Below are 18,812 nucleotides of genomic sequence, written 5' to 3'. Positions count from 1 at the left end.
GTAAACGAGCATTTGAACAAGGCTCGGAGCGATTTTTGGTGAAATTCCATCGTTTCGGCCTCCGAAAAAAATAATTCGCAAAAAAAGAGGGATGCAACACGAGGACTTCCCAGGAGGTCACCCATCCTAGTACTACTCTCGCCCAAGCACGCTTAACTTCGTAGTTCTAATGGGATCCGGTGCATTAGTGCTGGTATGATCGCATCCGCAAGCATTAGCGCGCATTATCTATATAAGAATCAACGCCGCGACTCCCAAAAGCCATAACTACGTCTTCGGTGCACCAAAAATCACATAAAATATTTGAATTCCTAATAACTTTTCGCGATCTTCGCGTTTGGACGGTTTCGGAAGAGTGATCGGCAAAATTCCGACAAGGTGAACGGGGGAAGGGTAAAATCGTAAATTTCGCCCTCGGTCCGGAATTTCGACTTTCACCGGTGAATTGTAAGCGTAAACGGGCATTTGAACAAGACTCGGAGCGATTTTTGGTGAAATTCCAACGTTTCGGCCTCCGAAAAAAATAATTCGCAAAAAAAGAGGGATGCAACACGAGGACTTCCCAGGAGGTCACCCATCCTAGTACTACTCTCGCCCAAGCACGCTTAACTTCGGAGTTCTGATGGGATCCTGTGCATTAGTGCTGGTATGATCGCATCCGCAAGCATTAGCGCGCATTATCTATATAAGAATCAACGCCGCGACTCCCAAAAGCCATAACTACGTCTTCGGTGCACCAAAAATAACATAAAATATATGAATTCCTAATAACTTTTCGCGATCTTCGCGTTGGGACGGTTTCGGAAGAGTGATCGGCGAAATTCCGACAAGGTGAACGGGGGAAGGGTAAAATCGTAAATTTCGCCCTCGGTCCGGAATTTCGACTTTCACCGGTGAATTGTATGCGTAAACGAGCATTTGAACAAGGCTCGGAACGATTTTTGGTGAAATTCCATCGTTTCGGCCTCCGAAAAAAATAATTCGCAAAAAAAGAGGGATGCAACACGAGGACTTCCCAGGAGGTCACCCATCCTAGTACTACTCTCGCCCAAGCACGCTTAACTTCGTAGTTCTAATGGGATCCGGTGCATTAGTGCTGGTATGATCGCATCCGCAAGCATTAGCGCGCATTATCTATATAAGAATCAACGCCGCGACTCCCAAAAGCCATAACTACGTCTTCGGTGCACCAAAAATCACATAAAATATTTGAATTCCTAATAACTTTTCGCGATCTTCGCGTTTGGACGGTTTCGGAAGAGTGATCGGCGAAATTCCGACAAGGTGAACGGGGGAAGGGTAAAATCGTAAATTTCGCCCTCGGTCCGGAATTTCGACTTTCACCGGTGAATTGTAAGCGTAAACGGGCATTTGAACAAGACTCGGAGCGATTTTTGGTGAAATTCCATCGTTTCGGCCTCCGAAAAAAATAATTCGCAAAAAAAGAGGGATGCAACACGAGGACTTCCCAGGAGGTCACCCATCCTAGTACTACTCTCGCCCAAGCACGCTTAACTTCGGAGTTCTGATGGGATCCGGTGCATTAGTGCTGGTATGATCGCATCCGCAAGCATTAGCGCGCATTATCTATATAAGAATCAACGCCGCGACTCCCAAAAGCCATAACTACGTCTTCGGTGCACCAAAAATCACATAAAATATATGAATTCCTAATAACTTTTCGCGATCTTCGCGTTGGGACGGTTTCGGAAGAGTGATCGGCGAAATTCCGACAAGGTGAACGGGGGAAGGGTAAAATCGTAAATTTCGCCCTCGGTCCGGAATTTCGACTTTCACCGGTGAATTGTAAGCGTAAACGGGCATTTGAACAAGACTCGGAGCGATTTTTGGTGAAATTCCAACGTTTCGGCCTCCGAAAAAAATAATTCGCAAAAAAAGAGGGATGCAACACGAGGACTTCCCAGGAGGTCACCCATCCTAGTACTACTCTCGCCCAAGCACGCTTAACTTCGGAGTTCTGATGGGATCCGGTGCATTAGTGCTGGTATGATCGCATCCGCAAGCATTAGCGCGCATTATCTATATAAGAATCAACGCCGCGACTCCCAAAAGCCATAACTACGTCTTCGGTGCACCAAAAATCACATAAAATATTTGAATTCCTAATAACTTTTCGCGATCTTCGCGTTTGGACGGTTTCGGAAGAGTGATCGGCGAAATTCCGACAAGGTGAACGGGGGAAGGGTAAAATCGTAAATTTCGCCCTCGGTCCGGAATTTCGACTTTCACCGGTGAATTGTAAGCGTAAACGGGCATTTGAACAAGACTTGGAGCGATTTTTGGTGAAATTCCAACGTTTCGGCCTCCGAAAAAAATAATTCGCAAAAAAAGAGGGATGCAACACGAGGACTTCCCAGGAGGTCACCCATCCTAGTACTACTCTCGCCCAAGGACGCTTAACTTCGGAGTTCTGATGGGATCCGGTGCATTAGTGCTGGTATGATCGCATCCGCAAGCATTAGCGCGCATTATCTATATAATAATCAACGCCGCGACTCCCAAAAGCCATAACTACGTCTTCGGTGCACCAAAAATCACATAAAATATATGAATTCCTAATATCTTTTCGCGATCTTCGCGTTGGGACGGTTTCGGAAGAGTGATCGGCGAAATTCCGACAAGGTGAACGGGGGAAGGGTAAAATCGTAAATTTCGCCCTCGGTCCGGAATTTCGACTTTCACCGGTGAATTGTAAGCGTAAACGGGCATTTGAACAAGAGTCTTTGCGATTTTTGGTGAAATTCCAACGTTTCGGCCTCCGAAAAAAATAATTCGCAAAAAAAGAGGGATGCAATACGAGGACTTCCCAGGAGGTCACCCATCCTAGTACTACTCTCGCCCAAGCACACTTAACTTCGGAACTCTGATGGGATCCGGTGCATTAGTGCTGGTATGATCGCATCCGCAAGCATTAGCGCGCATTATCTATATAAGAATCAACGCCGCGACTCCCAAAAGCCATAACTACGTCTTCGGTGCACCAAAAATCACATAAAATATATGAATTCCTAATAACTTTTCGCGATCTTCGCGTTGGGACGGTTTCGGAAGAGTGATCGGCGAAATTCCGACAAGGTGAACGGGGGAAGGATAAAATCGTAAATTTCGCCCTCGGTCCGGAATTTCGACTTTCACCGGTGAATTGTATGCGTAAACGAGCATTTGAACAAGGCTCGGAGCGATTTTTGGTGAAATTCCATCGTTTCGGCCTCCGAAAAAAAATAATTCGCAAAAAAAGAGGGATGCAACACGAGGACTTCCCAGGAGGTCACCCATCCTAGTACTATTCTTGCCCAAGCACGCTTAACTTCGTAGTTCTGATGGGATCCGGTGCATTAGTGCTGGTATGATCGCATACGCAAGCATTAGCGCGCATTATCTATATAAGAATCAACGCCGCGACTCCCAAAAGCCATAACTACGTCTTCGGTGCACCAAAAATCACATAAAATATATGAATTCCTAATATCTTTTCGCGATCTTCGCGTTGGGACGGTTTCGGAAGAGTGATCGGCGAAATTCCGACAAGGTGAACGGGGGAAGGGTAAAATCGTAAATTTCGCCCTCGGTCCGGAATTTCGACTTTCACCGGTGAATTGTAAGCGTAAACGGGCATTTGAACAAGACTCGGAGCGATTTTTGGTGAAATTCCAACGTTTCGGCCTCCGAAAAAAATAATTCGCAAAAAAAGAGGGATGCAACACGAGGACTTCCCAGGAGGTCACCCATCCTAGTACTACTCTCGCCCAAGGACGCTTAACTTCGGAGTTCTGATGGGATCCGGTGCATTAGTGCTGGTATGATCGCATCCGCAAGCATTAGCGCGCATTATCTATATAAGAATCAACGCCGCGACTCCCAAAAGCCATAACTACGTCTTCGGTGCACCAAAAATCACATAAAATATTTGAATTCCTAATAACTTTTCGCGATCTTCGCGTTTGGATGGTTTCGGAAGAGTGATCGGCGAAATTCCGACAAGGTGAACGGGGGAAGGGTAAAATCGTAAATTTCGCCCTCGGTCCGGAATTTCGACTTTCACCGGTGAATTGTAAGCGTAAACGGGCATTTGAACAAGACTCGGAGCGATTTTTGGTGAAATTCCAACGTTTCGGCCTCCGAAAAAAATAATTCGCAATAAAAGAGGGATGCAACACGAGGACTTCCCAGGAGGTCACCCATCCTAGTACTACTCTCGCCCAAGCACGCTTAACTTCGGAGTTCTGATGGGATACGGTGCATTAGTGCTGGTATGATCGCATCCGCAAGCATTAGCGCGCATTATCTATATAAGAATCAACGCCGCGACTCCCAAAAGCCATAACTACGTCTTCGGTGCACCAAAAATCACATAAAATATATGAATTCCTAATAACTTTTCGCGATCTTCGCGTTGGGACGGTTTCGGAAGAGTGATCGGCGAAATTCCGACAAGGTGAACGGGGGAAGGGTAAAATCGTAAATTTCGCCCTCGGTCCGGAATTTCGACTTTCACCGGTGAATTGTATGCGTAAACGGGCATTTGAACAAGACTCGGAGCGATTTTTGGTGAAATTCCATCGTTTCGGCCTCCGAAAAAAAATAATTCGCAAAAAAAGAGGGATGCAACACGAGGACTTCCCAGGAGGTCACCCATCCTAGTACTATTCTTGCCCAAGCACGCTTAACTTCGTAGTTCTGATGGGATCCGGTGCATTAGTGCTGGTATGATCGCATCCGCAAGCATTAGCGCGCATTATCTATATAAGAATCAACGCCGCGACTCCCAAAAGCCATAACTACGTCTTCGGTGCACCAAAAATCACATAAAATATATGAATTCCTAATATCTTTTCGCGATCTTCGCGTTGGGACGGTTTCGGAAGAGTGATCGGCGAAATTCCGACAAGGTGAACGGGGGAAGGGTAAAATCGTAAATTTCGCCCTCGGTCCGGAATTTCGACTTTCACCGGTGAATTGTAAGCGTAAACGGGCATTTGAACAAGACTCGGAGCGATTTTTGGTGAAATTCCAACGTTTCGGCCTCCGAAAAAGATAATTCGCAAAAAAAGAGGGATGCAACACGAGGACTTCCCAGGAGGTCACCCATCCTAGTACTACTCTCGCCCAAGGACGCTTAACTTCGGAGTTCTGATGGGATCCGGTGCATTAGTGCTGGTATGATCGCATCCGCAAGCATTAGCGCGCATTATCTATATAAGAATCAACGCCGCGACTCCCAAAAGCCATAACTACGTCTTCGGTGCACCAAAAATCACATAAAATATTTGAATTCCTAATAACTTTTCGCGATCTTCGCGTTTGGATGGTTTCGGAAGAGTGATCGGCGAAATTCCGACAAGGTGAACGGGGGAAGGGTAAAATCGTAAATTTCGCCCTCGGTCCGGAATTTCGACTTTCACCGGTGAATTGTAAGCGTAAACGGGCATTTGAACAAGGCTCGGAGCGATTTTTGGTGAAATTCCAACGTTTCGGCCTCCGAAAAAAATAATTCGCAATAAAAGAGGGATGCAACACGAGGACTTCCCAGGACGTCACCCATCCTAGTACTACTCTCGCCCAAGCACGCTTAACTTCGGAGTTCTGATGGGATACGGTGCATTAGTGCTGGTATGATCGCATCCGCAAGCATTAGCGCGCATTATCTATATAAGAATCAACGCCGCGACTCCCAAAAGCCATAACTACGTCTTCGGTGCACCAAAAATCACATAAAATATATGAATTCCTAATAACTTTTCGCGATCTTCGCGTTGGGACGGTTTCGGAAGAGTGATCGGCGAAATTCCGACAAGGTGAACGGGGGAAGGGTAAAATCGTAAATTTCGCCCTCGGTCCGGAATTTCGACTTTCACCGGTGAATTGTAAGCGTAAACGGGCATTTGAACAAGACTCGGAGCGATTTTTGGTGAAATTCCAACGTTTCGGCCTCCGAAAAAAATAATTCGCAAAAAAAGAGGGATGCAACACGAGGACTTCCCAGGAGGTCACCCATCCTAGTACTACTCTCGCCCAAGCACGCTTAACTTCGTAGTTCTGATGGGATCCGGTGCATTAGTGCTGGTATGATCGCATCCGCAAGCATTAGCGCGCATTATCTATATAAGAATCAACGCCGCGACTCCCAAAAGCCATAACTACGTCTTCGGTGCACCAAAAATCACATAAAATATATGAATTCCTAATAACTTTTCGCGATCTTCGCGTTGGGACGGTTTCGGAAGAGTGATCGGCGAAATTCCGACAAGGTGAACGGGGGAAGGATAAAATCGTAAATTTCGCCCTCGGTCCGGAATTTCGACTTTCACCGGTGAATTGTATGCGTAAACGAGCATTTGAACAAGGCTCGGAGCGATTTTTGGTGAAATTCCATCGTTTCGGCCTCCGAAAAAAAATAATTCGCAAAAAAAGAGGGATGCAACACGAGGACTTCCCAGGAGGTCACCCATCCTAGTACTACTCTTGCCCAAGCACGCTTAACTTCGTAGTTCTGATGGGATCCGGTGCATTAGTGCTGGTATGATCGCATACGCAAGCATTAGCGCGCATTATCTATATAAGAATCAACGCCGCGACTCCCAAAAGCCATAACTACGTCTTCGGTGCACCAAAAATCACATAAAATATATGAATTCCTAATATCTTTTCGCGATCTTCGCGTTGGGACGGTTTCGGAAGAGTGATCGGCGAAATTCCGACAAGGTGAACGGGGGAAGGGTAAAATCGTAAATTTCGCCCTCGGTCCGGAATTTCGACTTTCACCGGTGAATTGTATGCGTAAACGAGCATTTGAACAAGGCTCGGAGCGATTTTTGGTGAAATTCCATCGTTTCGGCCTCCGAAAAAAAATAATTCGCAAAAAAAGAGGGATGCAACACGAGGACTTCCCAGGAGGTCACCCATCCTAGTACTACTCTTGCCCAAGCACGCTTAACTTCGTAGTTCTGATGGGATCCGGTGCATTAGTGCTGGTATGATCGCATACGCAAGCATTAGCGCGCATTATCTATATAAGAATCAACGCCGCGACTCCCAAAAGCCATAACTACGTCTTCGGTGCACCAAAAATCACATAAAATATATGAATTCCTAATATCTTTTCGCGATCTTCGCGTTGGGACGGTTTCGGAAGAGTGATCGGCGAAATTCCGACTAGGTGAACGGGGGAAGGGTAAAATCGTAAATTTCGCCCTCGGTCCGGAATTTCGACTTTCACCGGTGAATTGTAAGCGTAAACGGGCATTTGAACAAGACTCGGAGCGATTTTTGGTGAAATTCCAACGTTTCGGCCTCCGAAAAAAATAATTCGCAAAAAAAGAGGGATGCAACACGAGGACTTCCCAGGAGGTCACCCATCCTAGTACTACTCTCGCCCAAGGACGCTTAACTTCGGAGTTCTGATGGGATCCGGTGCATTAGTGCTGGTATGATCGCATCCGCAAGCATTAGCGCGCATTATCTATATAAGAATCAACGCCGCGACTCCCAAAAGCCATAACTACGTCTTCGGTGCACCAAAAATCACATAAAATATATGAATTCCTAATAACTTTTCGCGATCTTCGCGTTGGGACGGTTTCGGAAGAGTGATCGGCGAAATTCCGACAAGGTGAACGGGGGAAGGGTAAAATCGTAAATTTCGCCCTCGGTCCGGAATTTCGACTTTCACCGGTGAATTGTAAGCGTAAACGGGCATTTGAACAAGACTCGGAGCGATTTTTGGTGAAATTCCAACGTTTCGGCCTCCGAAAAAAATAATTCGCAAAAAAAGAGGGATGCAACACGAGGACTTCCCAGGAGGTCACCCATCCTAGTACTACTCTCGCCCAAGCATGCTTAACTTCGGAGTTCTGATGGGATACGGTGCATTAGTGCTGATATGATCGCATCCGCAAGCATTAGCGCGCATTATCTATATAAGAATCAACGCCGCGACTCCCAAAAGCCATAACTACGTCTTCGGTGCACCAAAAATCACATAAAATATATGAATTCCTAATAACTTTTCGCGATCTTCGCGTTGGGACGGTTTCGGAAGAGTGATCGGCGAAATTCCGACAAGGTGAACGGGGGAAGGGTAAAATCGTAAATTTCGCCCTCGGTCCGGAATTTCGACTTTCACCGGTGAATTGTAAGCGTAAACGGGCATTTGAACAAGACTCGGAGCGATTTTTGGTGAAATTCCAACGTTTCGGCCTCCGAAAAAAATAATTCGCAAAAAAAGAGGGATGCAACACGAGGACTTCCCAGGAGGTCACCCATCCTAGTACTACTCTCGCCCAAGCACGCTTAACTTCGTAGTTCTGATGGGATGCGGTGCATTAGTGCTGGTATGATCGCATCCGCAAGCATTAGCGCGCATTATCTATATAAGAATCAACGCCGCGACTCCCAAAAGCCATAACTACGTCTTCGGTGCACCAAAAATCACATAAAATATATGAATTCCTAATAACTTTTCGCGATCTTCGCGTTGGGACGGTTTCGGAAGAGTGATCGGCGAAATTCCGACTAGGTGAACGGGGGAAGGGTAAAATCGTAAATTTCGCCCTCGGTCCGGAATTTCGACTTTCACCGGTGAATTGTATGCGTAAACGAGCATTTGAACAAGGCTCGGAGCGATTTTTGGTGAAATTCCATCGTTTCGGCCTCCGAAAAAAATAATTCGCAAAAAAAGAGGGATGCAACACGAGGACTTCCCAGGAGGTCACCCATCCTAGTACTACTCTCGCCCAAGCACGCTTAACTTCGTAGTTCTGATGGGATGCGGTGCATTAGTGCTGGTATGATCGCATCCGCAAGCATTAGCGCGCATTATCTATATAAGAATCAACGCCGCGACTCCCAAAAGCCATAACTACGTCTTCGGTGCACCAAAAATCACATAAAATATATGAATTCCTAATAACTTTTCGCGATCTTCGCGTTGGGACGGTTTCGGAAGAGTGATCGGCGAAATTCCGACAAGGTGAACGGGGGAAGGGTAAAATCGTAAATTTCGCCCTCGGTCCGGAATTTCGACTTTCACCGGTGAATTGTAAGCGTAAACGGGCATTTGAACAAGACTCGGAGCGATTTTTGGTGAAATTCCAACGTTTCGGCCTCCGAAAAAAATAATTCGCAAAAAAAGAGGGATGCAACACGAGGACTTCCCAGGAGGTCACCCATCCTAGTACTACTCTCGCCCAAGCATGCTTAACTTCGGAGTTCTGATGGGATACGGTGCATTAGTGCTGATATGATCGCATCCGCAAGCATTAGCGCGCATTATCTATATAAGAATCAACGCCGCGACTCCCAAAAGCCATAACTACGTCTTCGGTGCACCAAAAATCACATAAAATATATGAATTCCTAATAACTTTTCGCGATCTTCGCGTTGGGACGGTTTCGGAAGAGTGATCGGCGAAATTCCGACAAGGTGAACGGGGGAAGGGTAAAATCGTAAATTTCGCCCTCGGTCCGGAATTTCGACTTTCACCGGTGAATTGTAAGCGTAAACGGGCATTTGAACAAGACTCGGAGCGATTTTTGGTGAAATTCCAACGTTTCGGCCTCCGAAAAAAATAATTCGCAAAAAAAGAGGGATGCAACACGAGGACTTCCCAGGAGGTCACCCATCCTAGTACTACTCTCGCCCAAGCACGCTTAACTTCGTAGTTCTGATGGGATGCGGTGCATTAGTGCTGGTATGATCGCATCCGCAAGCATTAGCGCGCATTATCTATATAAGAATCAACGCCGCGACTCCCAAAAGCCATAACTACGTCTTCGGTGCACCAAAAATCACATAAAATATATGAATTCCTAATAACTTTTCGCGATCTTCGCGTTGGGACGGTTTCGGAAGAGTGATCGGCGAAATTCCGACTAGGTGAACGGGGGAAGGGTAAAATCGTAAATTTCGCCCTCGGTCCGGAATTTCGACTTTCACCGGTGAATTGTATGCGTAAACGAGCATTTGAACAAGGCTCGGAGCGATTTTTGGTGAAATTCCATCGTTTCGGCCTCCGAAAAAAATAATTCGCAAAAAAAGAGGGATGCAACACGAGGACTTCCCAGGAGGTCACCCATCCTAGTACTACTCTCGCCCAAGCACGCTTAACTTCGTAGTTCTGATGGGATCCGGTGCATTAGTGCTGGTATGATCGCATCCGCAAGCATTAGCGCGCATTATCTATATAATAATCAACGCCGCGACTCCCAAAAGCCATAACTACGTCTTCGGTGCACCAAAAATCACATAAAATATATGAATTCCTAATATCTTTTCGCGATCTTCGCGTTGGGACGGTTTCGGAAGAGTGATCGGCGAAATTCCGACAAGGTGAACGGGGGAAGGGTAAAATCGTAAATTTCGCCCTCGGTCCGGAATTTCGACTTTCACCGGTGAATTGTAAGCGTAAACGGGCATTTGAACAAGACTCGGAGCGATTTTTGGTGAAATTCCAACGTTTCGGCCTCCGAAAAAAATAATTCGCAAAAAAAGAGGGATGCAACACGAGGACTTCCCAGGAGGTCACCCATCCTAGTACTACTCTCGCCCAAGCACGCTTAACTTCGTAGTTCTGATGGGATGCGGTGCATTAGTGCTGGTATGATCGCATCCGCAAGCATTAGCGCGCATTATCTATATAAGAATCAACGCCGCGACTCCCAAAAGCCATAACTACGTCTTCGGTGCACCAAAAATCACATAAAATATATGAATTCCTAATAACTTTTCGCGATCTTCGCGTTGGGACGGTTTCGGAAGAGTGATCGGCGAAATTCCGACTAGGTGAACGGGGGAAGGGTAAAATCGTAAATTTCGCCCTCGGTCCGGAATTTCGACTTTCACCGGTGAATTGTATGCGTAAACGAGCATTTGAACAAGGCTCGGAGCGATTTTTGGTGAAATTCCATCGTTTCGGCCTCCGAAAAAAATAATTCGCAAAAAAAGAGGGATGCAACACGAGGACTTCCCAGGAGGTCACCCATCCTAGTACTACTCTCGCCCAAGCACGCTTAACTTCGTAGTTCTGATGGGATCCGGTGCATTAGTGCTGGTATGATCGCATCCGCAAGCATTAGCGCGCATTATCTATATAATAATCAACGCCGCGACTCCCAAAAGCCATAACTACGTCTTCGGTGCACCAAAAATCACATAAAATATATGAATTCCTAATATCTTTTCGCGATCTTCGCGTTGGGACGGTTTCGGAAGAGTGATCGGCGAAATTCCGACAAGGTGAACGGGGGAAGGGTAAAATCGTAAATTTCGCCCTCGGTCCGGAATTTCGACTTTCACCGGTGAATTGTAAGCGTAAACGGGCATTTGAACAAGACTCGGAGCGATTTTTGGTGAAATTCCAACGTTTCGGCCTCCGAAAAAAATAATTCGCAAAAAAAGAGGGATGCAACACGAGGACTTCCCAGGAGGTCACCCATCCTAGTAGTACTCTCGCCCTAGCACGCTTAACTTCGGAGTTCTGATGGGATCCGGTGCATTAGTGCTGGTATGATCGCATCCGCAAGCATTAGCGCGCATTATCTATATAAGAATCAACGCCGCGACTCCCAAAAGCCATAACTACGTCTTCGGTGCACCAAAAATCACATAAAATATATGAATTCCTAATAACTTTTCGCGATCTTCGCGTTGGGACGGTTTCGGAAGAGTGATCGGCGAAATTCCGACAAGGTGAACGGGGGAAGGATAAAATCGTAAATTTCGCCCTCGGTTCGGAATTTCGACTTTCACCGGTGAATTGTATGCGTAAACGAGCATTTGAACAAGGCTCGGAGCGATTTTTGGTGAAATTCCATCGTTTCGGCCTCCGAAAAAAAATAATTCGCAAAAAAAGAGGGATGCAACACGAGGACTTCCCAGGAGGTCACCCATCCTAGTACTACTCTTGCCCAAGCACGCTTAACTTCGTAGTTCTGATGGGATCCGGTGCATTAGTGCTGGTATGATCGCATACGCAAGCATTAGCGCGCATTATCTATATAAGAATCAACGCCGCGACTCCCAAAAGCCATAACTACGTCTTCGGTGCACCAAAAATCACATAAAATATGTGAATTCCTAATATCTTTTCGCGATCTTCGCGTTAGGACGGTTTCGGAAGAGTGATCGGCGAAATTCCGACAAGGTGAACGGGGGAAGGGTAAAATCGTAAATTTCGCCCTCGGTCCGGAATTTCGACTTTCACCGGTGAATTGTAAGCGTAAACGGGCATTTGAACAAGACTCGGAGCGATTTTTGGTGAAATTCCAACGTTTCGGCCTCCGAAAAAAATAATTCGCAAAAAAAGATGGATGCAACACGAGGACTTCCCAGGAGGTCACCCATCCTAGTACTACTCTCGCCCAAGCACGCTTAACTTCGGAGTTCTGATGGGATCCGGTGCATTAGTGCTGGTATGATCGCATCCGCAAGCATTAGCGCGCATTATCTATATAAGAATCAACGCCGCGACTCCCAAAAGCCATAACTACGTCTTCGGTGCACCAAAAATCACATAAAATATATGAATTCCTAATAACTTTTCGCAATCTTCGCGTTGGGACGGTTTCGGAAGAGTGATCGGCGAAATTCCGACAAGGTGAACGGGGGAAGGGTAAAATCGTAAATTTCGCCCTCGGTCCGGAATTTCGACTTTCACCGGTGAATTGTATGCGTAAACGAGCATTTGAACAAGGCTCGGAGCGATTTTTGGTGAAATTCCATCGTTTCGGCCTCCGAAAAAAATAATTCGCAAAAAAAGAGGGATGCAACACGAGGACTTCCCAGGAGGTCACCCATCCTAGTACTACTCTCGCCCAAACACGCTTAACTTCGGAGTTCTGATGGGATCCGGTGCATTAGTGCTGGTATGATCGCATCCGCAAGCATTAGCGCGCATTATCTATATAAGAATCAACGCCGCGACTCCCAAAAGCCATAACTACGTCTTCGGTGCACCAAAAATCACATAAAATATATGAATTCCTAATAACTTTTCGCGATCTTCGCGTTGGGACGGTTTCGGAAGAGTGATCGGCGAAATTCCGACTAGGTGAACGGGGGAAGGGTAAAATCGTAAATTTCGCCCTCGGTCCGGAATTTCGACTTTCACCGGTGAATTGTATGCGTAAACGAGCATTTGAACAAGGCTCGGAGCGATTTTTGGTGAAATTCCATCGTTTCGGCCTCCGAAAAAAATAATTCGCAAAAAAAGAGGGATGCAACACGAGGACTTCCCAGGAGGTCACCCATCCTAGTACTACTCTCGCCCAAGCACGCTTAACTTCGTAGTTCTGATGGGATCCGGTGCATTAGTGCTGGTATGATCGCATCCGCAAGCATTAGCGCGCATTATCTATATAATAATCAACGCCGCGACTCCCAAAAGCCATAACTACGTCTTCGGTGCACCAAAAATCACATAAAATATATGAATTCCTAATATCTTTTCGCGATCTTCGCGTTGGGACGGTTTCGGAAGAGTGATCGGCGAAATTCCGACAAGGTGAACGGGGGAAGGGTAAAATCGTAAATTTCGCCCTCGGTCCGGAATTTCGACTTTCACCGGTGAATTGTAAGCGTAAACGGGCATTTGAACAAGACTCGGAGCGATTTTTGGTGAAATTCCAACGTTTCGGCCTCCGAAAAAAATAATTCGCAAAAAAAGAGGGATGCAACACGAGGACTTCCCAGGAGGTCACCCATCCTAGTAGTACTCTCGCCCAAGCACGCTTAACTTCGGAGTTCTGATGGGATCCGGTGCATTAGTGCTGGTATGATCGCATCCGCAAGCATTAGCGCGCATTATCTATATAAGAATCAACGCCGCGACTCCCAAAAGCCATAACTACGTCTTCGGTGCACCAAAAATCACGTAAAATATATGAATTCCTAATAACTTTTCGCGATCTTCGCGTTGGGACGGTTTCGGAAGAGTGATCGGCGAAATTCCGACAAGGTGAACGGGGGAAGGATAAAATCGTAAATTTCGCCCTCGGTTCGGAATTTCGACTTTCACCGGTGAATTGTATGCGTAAACGAGCATTTGAACAAGGCTCGGAGCGATTTTTGGTGAAATTCCATCGTTTCGGCCTCCGAAAAAAAATAATTCGCAAAAAAAGAGGGATGCAACACGAGGACTTCCCAGGAGGTCACCCATCCTAGTACTACTCTTGCCCAAGCACGCTTAACTTCGTAGTTCTGATGGGATCCGGTGCATTAGTGCTGGTATGATCGCATACGCAAGCATTAGCGCGCATTATCTATATAAGAATCAACGCCGCGACTCCCAAAAGCCATAACTACGTCTTCGGTGCACCAAAAATCACATAAAATATATGAATTCCTAATATCTTTTCGCGATCTTCGCGTTAGGACGGTTTCGGAAGAGTGATCGGCGAAATTCCGACAAGGTGAACGGGGGAAGGGTAAAATCGTAAATTTCGCCCTCGGTCCGGAATTTCGACTTTCACCGGTGAATTGTAAGCGTAAACGGGCATTTGAACAAGACTCGGAGCGATTTTTGGTGAAATTCCAACGTTTCGGCCTCCGAAAAAAATAATTCGCAAAAAAAGATGGATGCAACACGAGGACTTCCCAGGAGGTCACCCATCCTAGTACTACTCTCGCCCAAGCACGCTTAACTTCGGAGTTCTGATGGGATCCGGTGCATTAGTGCTGGTATGATCGCATCCGCAAGCATTAGCGCGCATTATCTATATAAGAATCAACGCCGCGACTCCCAAAAGCCATAACTACGTCTTCGGTGCACCAAAAATCACATAAAATATATGAATTCCTAATAACTTTTCGCGATCTTCGCGTTGGGACGGTTTCGGAAGAGTGATCGGCGAAATTCCGACAAGGTGAACGGGGGAAGGGTAAAATCGTAAATTTTGCCCTCGGTCCGGAATTTCGACTTTCACCGGTGAATTGTATGCGTAAACGAGCATTTGAACAAGGCTCGGAGCGATTTTTGGTGAAATTCCATCGTTTCGGCCTCCGAAAAAAATAATTCGCAAAAAAAGAGGGATGCAACACGAGGACTTCCCAGGAGGTCACCCATCCTAGTACTACTCTCGCCCAAACACGCTTAACTTCGGAGTTCTGATGGGATCCGGTGCATTAGTGCTGGTATGATCGCATCCGCAAGCATTAGCGCGCATTATCTATATAAGAATCAACGCCGCGACTCCCAAAAGCCATAACTACGTCTTCGGTGCACCAAAAATCACATAAAATATATGAATTCCTAATAACTTTTCGCGATCTTCGCGTTGGGACGGTTTCGGAAGAGTGATCGGCGAAATTCCGACAAGGTGAACGGGGGAAGGGTAAAATCGTAAATTTCGCCCTCGGTCCGGAATTTCGACTTTCACCGGTGAATTGTAAGCGTAAACGGGCATTTGAACAAGACTCGGAGCGATTTTTGGTGAAATTCCAACGTTTCGGCCTCCGAAAAAAATAATTCGCAAAAAAAGAGGGATGCAACACGAGGACTTCCCAGGAGGTCACCCATCCTAGTACTACTCTCGCCCAAGCACGCTTAACTTCGGAGTTCTGATGGGATCCGGTGCATTAGTGCTGGTATGATCGCATCCGCAAGCATTAGCGCGCATTATCTATATAAGAATCAACGCCGCGACTCCCAAAAGCCATAACTACGTCTTCGGTGCACCAAAAATCACATAAAATATATGAATTCCTAATAACTTTTCGCGATCTTCGCGTTGGGACGGTTTCGGAAGAGTGATCGGCGAAATTCCGACAAGGTGAACGGGGGAAGGGTAAAATCGTAAATTTCGCCCTCGGTCCGGAATTTCGACTTTCACCGGTGAATTGTAAGCGTAAACGGGCATTTGAACAAGACTCGGAGCGATTTTTGGTGAAATTCCAACGTTTCGGCCTCCGAAAAAAATAATTCGCAAAAAAAGAGGGATGCAACACGAGGACTTCCCAGGAGGTCACCCATCCTAGTACTACTCTCGCCCAAGCACGCTTAACTTCGTAGTTCTGATGGGATGCGGTGCATTAGTGCTGGTATGATCGCATCCGCAAGCATTAGCGCGCATTATCTATATAAGAATCAACGCCGCGACTCCCAAAAGCCATAACTACGTCTTCGGTGCACCAAAAATCACATAAAATATATGAATTCCTAATAACTTTTCGCGATCTTCGCGTTGGGACGGTTTCGGAAGAGTGATCGGCGAAATTCCGACAAGGTGAACGGGGGAAGGATAAAATCGTAAATTTCGCCCTCGGTCCGGAATTTCGACTTTCACCGGTGAATTGTATGCGTAAACGAGCATTTGAACAAGGCTCGGAGCGATTTTTGGTGAAATTCCATCGTTTCGGCCTCCGAAAAAAAATAATTCGCAAAAAAAGAGGGATGCAACACGAGGACTTCCCAGGAGGTCACCCATCCTAGTACTACTCTTGCCCAAGCACGCTTAACTTCGTAGTTCTGATGGGATCCGGTGCATTAGTGCTGGTATGATCGCATACGCAAGCATTAGCGCGCATTATCTATATAAGAATCAACGCCGCGACTCCCAAAAGCCATAACTACGTCTTCGGTGCACCAAAAATCACATAAAATATATGAATTCCTAATATCTTTTCGCGATCTTCGCGTTGGGACGGTTTCGGAAGAGTGATCGGCGAAATTCCGACAAGGTGAACGGGGGAAGGGTAAAATCGTAAATTTCGCCCTCGGTCCGGAATTTCGACTTTCACCGGTGAATTGTAAGCGTAAACGGGCATTTGAACAAGACTCGGAGCGATTTTTGGTGAAATTCCAACGTTTCGGCCTCCGAAAAAATAATTCGCAAAAAAAGAGGGATGCAACACGAGGACTTCCCAGGAGGTCACCCATCCTAGTACTACTCTCGCCCAAGCACGCTTAACTTCGGAGTTCTGATGGGATCCGGTGCATTAGTGCTGGTATGATCGCATCCGCAAGCATTAGCGCGCATTATCTATATAAGAATCAACGCCGCGACTCCCAAAAGCCATAACTACGTCTTCGGTGCACCAAAAATCACATAAAATATATGAATTCCTAATAACTTTTCGCGATCTTCGCGTTGGGACGGTTTCGGAAGAGTGATCTGCGAAATTCTGACAAGGTGAACGGGGGAAGGGTAAAATCGTAAATTTCGCCCTCGGTCCGGAATTTCGACTTTCACCGGTGAATTGTATGCGTAAACGAGCATTTGAACAAGGCTCGGAGCGATTTTTGGTGAAATTCCATCGTTTCGGCCTCCGAAAAAAATAATTCGCAAAAAAAGAGGGATGCAACACGAGGACTTCCCAGGAGGTCACCCATCCTAGTACTACTCTCGCCCAAGCACGCTTAACTTCGGAGTTCTGATGGGATCCGGTGCATTAGTGCTGGTATGATCGCATCCGCAAGCATTAGCGCGCATTATCTATATAAGAATCAACGCCGCGACTCCTAAAAGCCATAACTACGTCTTCGGTGCACCAAAAATCACATAAAATATATGAATTCCTAATAACTTTTCGCGATCTTCGCGTTGGGACGGTTTCGGAAGAGTGATCGGCGAAATTCCGACAAGGTGAACGGGGGAAGGGTAAAATCGTAAATTTCGCCCTCGGTCCGGAATTTCGACTTTCACCGGTGAATTGTATGCGTAAACGAGCATTTGAACAAGGCTCGGAGCGATTTTTGGTGAAATTCCATCGTTTCGGCCTCCGAAAAAAATAATTCGCAAAAAAAGAGGGATGCAACACGAGGACTTCCCAGGAGGTCACCCATCCTAGTACTACTCTCGCCCAAGCACGCTTAACTTCGGAGTTCTGATGGGATCCGGTGCATTAGTTCTGGTATGATCGCATCCGTAAGCATTAGCGCGCATTATCTATATAAGAATCAACGCCGCGACTCCCAAAAGCCATAACTACGTCTTCGGTGCACCAAAAATCACATAAAATATATGAATTCCTAATAACTTTTCGCGATCTTCGCGTTGGGACGGTTTCGGAAGAGTGATCGGCGAAATTCCGACAAGGTGAACGGGGGAAGGATAAAATCGTAAATTTCGCCCTCGGTTCGGAATTTCGACTTTCACCGGTGAATTGTATGCGTAAACGAGCATTTGAACCAGGCTCGGAGCGATTTTTGGTGAAATTCCATCGTTTCGGCCTCCGAAAAAAAATAATTCGCAAAAAAAGAGGGATGCAACACGAGGACTTCCCAGGAGGTCACCCATCCTAGTACTACTCTTGCCCAAGCACGCTTAACTTCGTAGTTCTGATGGGATCCGGTGCATTAGTGCTGGTATGATCGCATACGCAAGCATTAGCGCGCATTATCTATATAAGAATCAACGCCGCGACTCCCAAAAGCCATAACTACGTCTTCGGTGCACCAAAAATCACATAAAATATATGAATTCCTAATATCTTTTCGCGATCTTCGCGTTAGGACGGTTTCGGAAGAGTGATCGGCGAAATTCCGACAAGGTGAACGGGGGAAGGGTAAAATCATAAATTTCGCCCTCGGTCCGGAATTTCGACTTTCACCGGTGAATTGTAAGCGTAAACGGGCATTTGAACAAGACTCGGAGCGATTTTTGGTGAAATTCCAACGTTTCGGCCTCCGAAAAAAATAATTCGCAAAAAAAGATGGATGCAACACGAGGACTTCCCAGGAGGTCACCCATCCTAGTACTACTCTCGCCCAAGCACGCTTAACTTCGGAGTTCTGATGGGATCCGGTGCATTAGTGCTGGTATGATCGCATCCGCAAGCATTAGCGCGCATTATCTAT

At 46.3% G+C, this 18,812-nt stretch overlaps 42 non-coding genes across 42 annotated transcripts; all 42 read right to left on the bottom strand.

Annotated features, from left to right (window-relative positions):
- Nucleotides 1–88: 88 nt before the first annotated feature.
- On the bottom strand, nt 89–207 carry LOC149376680 (5S ribosomal RNA). Its single transcript, XR_016295356.1, has one exon. It is a non-coding gene; the product is annotated as a 5S ribosomal RNA (ribosomal RNA).
- A 334-nt stretch (nt 208–541) lies between these two features.
- On the bottom strand, nt 542–660 carry LOC149376679 (5S ribosomal RNA). The gene has a single exon (XR_016295255.1). It is a non-coding gene; the product is annotated as a 5S ribosomal RNA (ribosomal RNA).
- Nucleotides 661–994: 334 nt separating this feature from the next.
- On the bottom strand, nt 995–1,113 carry LOC149376678 (5S ribosomal RNA). The gene has a single exon (XR_016295355.1). It is a non-coding gene; the product is annotated as a 5S ribosomal RNA (ribosomal RNA).
- A 334-nt stretch (nt 1,114–1,447) lies between these two features.
- Nucleotides 1,448–1,566, bottom strand: LOC149376677 (5S ribosomal RNA). Its single transcript, XR_016294970.1, has one exon. It is a non-coding gene; the product is annotated as a 5S ribosomal RNA (ribosomal RNA).
- Nucleotides 1,567–1,900: 334 nt separating this feature from the next.
- LOC149376676 (5S ribosomal RNA) lies at nt 1,901–2,019 on the bottom strand. Its single transcript, XR_016294969.1, has one exon. It is a non-coding gene; the product is annotated as a 5S ribosomal RNA (ribosomal RNA).
- A 334-nt stretch (nt 2,020–2,353) lies between these two features.
- LOC149376675 (5S ribosomal RNA) lies at nt 2,354–2,472 on the bottom strand. Its single transcript, XR_016295235.1, has one exon. It is a non-coding gene; the product is annotated as a 5S ribosomal RNA (ribosomal RNA).
- Nucleotides 2,473–2,806: 334 nt separating this feature from the next.
- On the bottom strand, nt 2,807–2,925 carry LOC149376674 (5S ribosomal RNA). The gene has a single exon (XR_016294799.1). It is a non-coding gene; the product is annotated as a 5S ribosomal RNA (ribosomal RNA).
- Nucleotides 2,926–3,260: 335 nt separating this feature from the next.
- On the bottom strand, nt 3,261–3,379 carry LOC149376673 (5S ribosomal RNA). The gene has a single exon (XR_016294873.1). It is a non-coding gene; the product is annotated as a 5S ribosomal RNA (ribosomal RNA).
- A 334-nt stretch (nt 3,380–3,713) lies between these two features.
- Nucleotides 3,714–3,832, bottom strand: LOC149376672 (5S ribosomal RNA). Its single transcript, XR_016295234.1, has one exon. It is a non-coding gene; the product is annotated as a 5S ribosomal RNA (ribosomal RNA).
- Nucleotides 3,833–4,166: 334 nt separating this feature from the next.
- LOC149376671 (5S ribosomal RNA) lies at nt 4,167–4,285 on the bottom strand. The gene has a single exon (XR_016295318.1). It is a non-coding gene; the product is annotated as a 5S ribosomal RNA (ribosomal RNA).
- Nucleotides 4,286–4,620: 335 nt separating this feature from the next.
- On the bottom strand, nt 4,621–4,739 carry LOC149376670 (5S ribosomal RNA). Its single transcript, XR_016294847.1, has one exon. It is a non-coding gene; the product is annotated as a 5S ribosomal RNA (ribosomal RNA).
- Nucleotides 4,740–5,073: 334 nt separating this feature from the next.
- On the bottom strand, nt 5,074–5,192 carry LOC149376669 (5S ribosomal RNA). The gene has a single exon (XR_016295233.1). It is a non-coding gene; the product is annotated as a 5S ribosomal RNA (ribosomal RNA).
- Nucleotides 5,193–5,526: 334 nt separating this feature from the next.
- On the bottom strand, nt 5,527–5,645 carry LOC149376668 (5S ribosomal RNA). The gene has a single exon (XR_016294850.1). It is a non-coding gene; the product is annotated as a 5S ribosomal RNA (ribosomal RNA).
- A 334-nt stretch (nt 5,646–5,979) lies between these two features.
- On the bottom strand, nt 5,980–6,098 carry LOC149376667 (5S ribosomal RNA). The gene has a single exon (XR_016295303.1). It is a non-coding gene; the product is annotated as a 5S ribosomal RNA (ribosomal RNA).
- Nucleotides 6,099–6,433: 335 nt separating this feature from the next.
- LOC149376666 (5S ribosomal RNA) lies at nt 6,434–6,552 on the bottom strand. The gene has a single exon (XR_016294871.1). It is a non-coding gene; the product is annotated as a 5S ribosomal RNA (ribosomal RNA).
- A 335-nt stretch (nt 6,553–6,887) lies between these two features.
- LOC149376665 (5S ribosomal RNA) lies at nt 6,888–7,006 on the bottom strand. Its single transcript, XR_016294870.1, has one exon. It is a non-coding gene; the product is annotated as a 5S ribosomal RNA (ribosomal RNA).
- A 334-nt stretch (nt 7,007–7,340) lies between these two features.
- On the bottom strand, nt 7,341–7,459 carry LOC149376664 (5S ribosomal RNA). Its single transcript, XR_016295232.1, has one exon. It is a non-coding gene; the product is annotated as a 5S ribosomal RNA (ribosomal RNA).
- A 334-nt stretch (nt 7,460–7,793) lies between these two features.
- On the bottom strand, nt 7,794–7,912 carry LOC149376663 (5S ribosomal RNA). The gene has a single exon (XR_016294853.1). It is a non-coding gene; the product is annotated as a 5S ribosomal RNA (ribosomal RNA).
- A 334-nt stretch (nt 7,913–8,246) lies between these two features.
- Nucleotides 8,247–8,365, bottom strand: LOC149376662 (5S ribosomal RNA). Its single transcript, XR_016295335.1, has one exon. It is a non-coding gene; the product is annotated as a 5S ribosomal RNA (ribosomal RNA).
- Nucleotides 8,366–8,699: 334 nt separating this feature from the next.
- LOC149376661 (5S ribosomal RNA) lies at nt 8,700–8,818 on the bottom strand. The gene has a single exon (XR_016295334.1). It is a non-coding gene; the product is annotated as a 5S ribosomal RNA (ribosomal RNA).
- Nucleotides 8,819–9,152: 334 nt separating this feature from the next.
- LOC149376660 (5S ribosomal RNA) lies at nt 9,153–9,271 on the bottom strand. The gene has a single exon (XR_016294851.1). It is a non-coding gene; the product is annotated as a 5S ribosomal RNA (ribosomal RNA).
- A 334-nt stretch (nt 9,272–9,605) lies between these two features.
- Nucleotides 9,606–9,724, bottom strand: LOC149376659 (5S ribosomal RNA). The gene has a single exon (XR_016295333.1). It is a non-coding gene; the product is annotated as a 5S ribosomal RNA (ribosomal RNA).
- A 334-nt stretch (nt 9,725–10,058) lies between these two features.
- Nucleotides 10,059–10,177, bottom strand: LOC149376658 (5S ribosomal RNA). Its single transcript, XR_016295302.1, has one exon. It is a non-coding gene; the product is annotated as a 5S ribosomal RNA (ribosomal RNA).
- A 334-nt stretch (nt 10,178–10,511) lies between these two features.
- Nucleotides 10,512–10,630, bottom strand: LOC149376657 (5S ribosomal RNA). The gene has a single exon (XR_016295331.1). It is a non-coding gene; the product is annotated as a 5S ribosomal RNA (ribosomal RNA).
- Nucleotides 10,631–10,964: 334 nt separating this feature from the next.
- LOC149376656 (5S ribosomal RNA) lies at nt 10,965–11,083 on the bottom strand. Its single transcript, XR_016295301.1, has one exon. It is a non-coding gene; the product is annotated as a 5S ribosomal RNA (ribosomal RNA).
- A 334-nt stretch (nt 11,084–11,417) lies between these two features.
- Nucleotides 11,418–11,536, bottom strand: LOC149376655 (5S ribosomal RNA). Its single transcript, XR_016295253.1, has one exon. It is a non-coding gene; the product is annotated as a 5S ribosomal RNA (ribosomal RNA).
- A 335-nt stretch (nt 11,537–11,871) lies between these two features.
- On the bottom strand, nt 11,872–11,990 carry LOC149376654 (5S ribosomal RNA). Its single transcript, XR_016294868.1, has one exon. It is a non-coding gene; the product is annotated as a 5S ribosomal RNA (ribosomal RNA).
- Nucleotides 11,991–12,324: 334 nt separating this feature from the next.
- On the bottom strand, nt 12,325–12,443 carry LOC149376653 (5S ribosomal RNA). Its single transcript, XR_016295106.1, has one exon. It is a non-coding gene; the product is annotated as a 5S ribosomal RNA (ribosomal RNA).
- Nucleotides 12,444–12,777: 334 nt separating this feature from the next.
- Nucleotides 12,778–12,896, bottom strand: LOC149376652 (5S ribosomal RNA). Its single transcript, XR_016295173.1, has one exon. It is a non-coding gene; the product is annotated as a 5S ribosomal RNA (ribosomal RNA).
- Nucleotides 12,897–13,230: 334 nt separating this feature from the next.
- Nucleotides 13,231–13,349, bottom strand: LOC149376651 (5S ribosomal RNA). Its single transcript, XR_016295300.1, has one exon. It is a non-coding gene; the product is annotated as a 5S ribosomal RNA (ribosomal RNA).
- Nucleotides 13,350–13,683: 334 nt separating this feature from the next.
- LOC149376650 (5S ribosomal RNA) lies at nt 13,684–13,802 on the bottom strand. Its single transcript, XR_016295264.1, has one exon. It is a non-coding gene; the product is annotated as a 5S ribosomal RNA (ribosomal RNA).
- Nucleotides 13,803–14,137: 335 nt separating this feature from the next.
- On the bottom strand, nt 14,138–14,256 carry LOC149376649 (5S ribosomal RNA). Its single transcript, XR_016294867.1, has one exon. It is a non-coding gene; the product is annotated as a 5S ribosomal RNA (ribosomal RNA).
- Nucleotides 14,257–14,590: 334 nt separating this feature from the next.
- On the bottom strand, nt 14,591–14,709 carry LOC149376648 (5S ribosomal RNA). The gene has a single exon (XR_016295105.1). It is a non-coding gene; the product is annotated as a 5S ribosomal RNA (ribosomal RNA).
- A 334-nt stretch (nt 14,710–15,043) lies between these two features.
- Nucleotides 15,044–15,162, bottom strand: LOC149376647 (5S ribosomal RNA). Its single transcript, XR_016295172.1, has one exon. It is a non-coding gene; the product is annotated as a 5S ribosomal RNA (ribosomal RNA).
- A 334-nt stretch (nt 15,163–15,496) lies between these two features.
- LOC149376646 (5S ribosomal RNA) lies at nt 15,497–15,615 on the bottom strand. Its single transcript, XR_016294968.1, has one exon. It is a non-coding gene; the product is annotated as a 5S ribosomal RNA (ribosomal RNA).
- A 334-nt stretch (nt 15,616–15,949) lies between these two features.
- Nucleotides 15,950–16,068, bottom strand: LOC149376645 (5S ribosomal RNA). Its single transcript, XR_016295330.1, has one exon. It is a non-coding gene; the product is annotated as a 5S ribosomal RNA (ribosomal RNA).
- A 335-nt stretch (nt 16,069–16,403) lies between these two features.
- On the bottom strand, nt 16,404–16,522 carry LOC149376644 (5S ribosomal RNA). The gene has a single exon (XR_016294866.1). It is a non-coding gene; the product is annotated as a 5S ribosomal RNA (ribosomal RNA).
- A 333-nt stretch (nt 16,523–16,855) lies between these two features.
- LOC149376643 (5S ribosomal RNA) lies at nt 16,856–16,974 on the bottom strand. Its single transcript, XR_016294967.1, has one exon. It is a non-coding gene; the product is annotated as a 5S ribosomal RNA (ribosomal RNA).
- A 334-nt stretch (nt 16,975–17,308) lies between these two features.
- LOC149376642 (5S ribosomal RNA) lies at nt 17,309–17,427 on the bottom strand. Its single transcript, XR_016294966.1, has one exon. It is a non-coding gene; the product is annotated as a 5S ribosomal RNA (ribosomal RNA).
- A 334-nt stretch (nt 17,428–17,761) lies between these two features.
- Nucleotides 17,762–17,880, bottom strand: LOC149376641 (5S ribosomal RNA). Its single transcript, XR_016295200.1, has one exon. It is a non-coding gene; the product is annotated as a 5S ribosomal RNA (ribosomal RNA).
- A 335-nt stretch (nt 17,881–18,215) lies between these two features.
- On the bottom strand, nt 18,216–18,334 carry LOC149376640 (5S ribosomal RNA). The gene has a single exon (XR_016294865.1). It is a non-coding gene; the product is annotated as a 5S ribosomal RNA (ribosomal RNA).
- A 334-nt stretch (nt 18,335–18,668) lies between these two features.
- LOC149376639 (5S ribosomal RNA) lies at nt 18,669–18,787 on the bottom strand. The gene has a single exon (XR_016295104.1). It is a non-coding gene; the product is annotated as a 5S ribosomal RNA (ribosomal RNA).
- Nucleotides 18,788–18,812: the final 25 nt, after the last annotated feature.

This window comes from Urtica dioica, unplaced genomic scaffold (assembly GCF_054948205.1).
Source record: "Urtica dioica subsp. dioica isolate 48M unplaced genomic scaffold, U.dioica_male_clone48M_v1_H2 Urtica_dioica_male_H2_contig_17, whole genome shotgun sequence".
NCBI classification, from domain to species: Eukaryota; Viridiplantae; Streptophyta; class Magnoliopsida; order Rosales; family Urticaceae; genus Urtica; species Urtica dioica.
The sequence above is the reverse complement of the archived record's forward strand: the minus strand, read 5'-3'. Positions and strand labels throughout refer to the sequence as shown.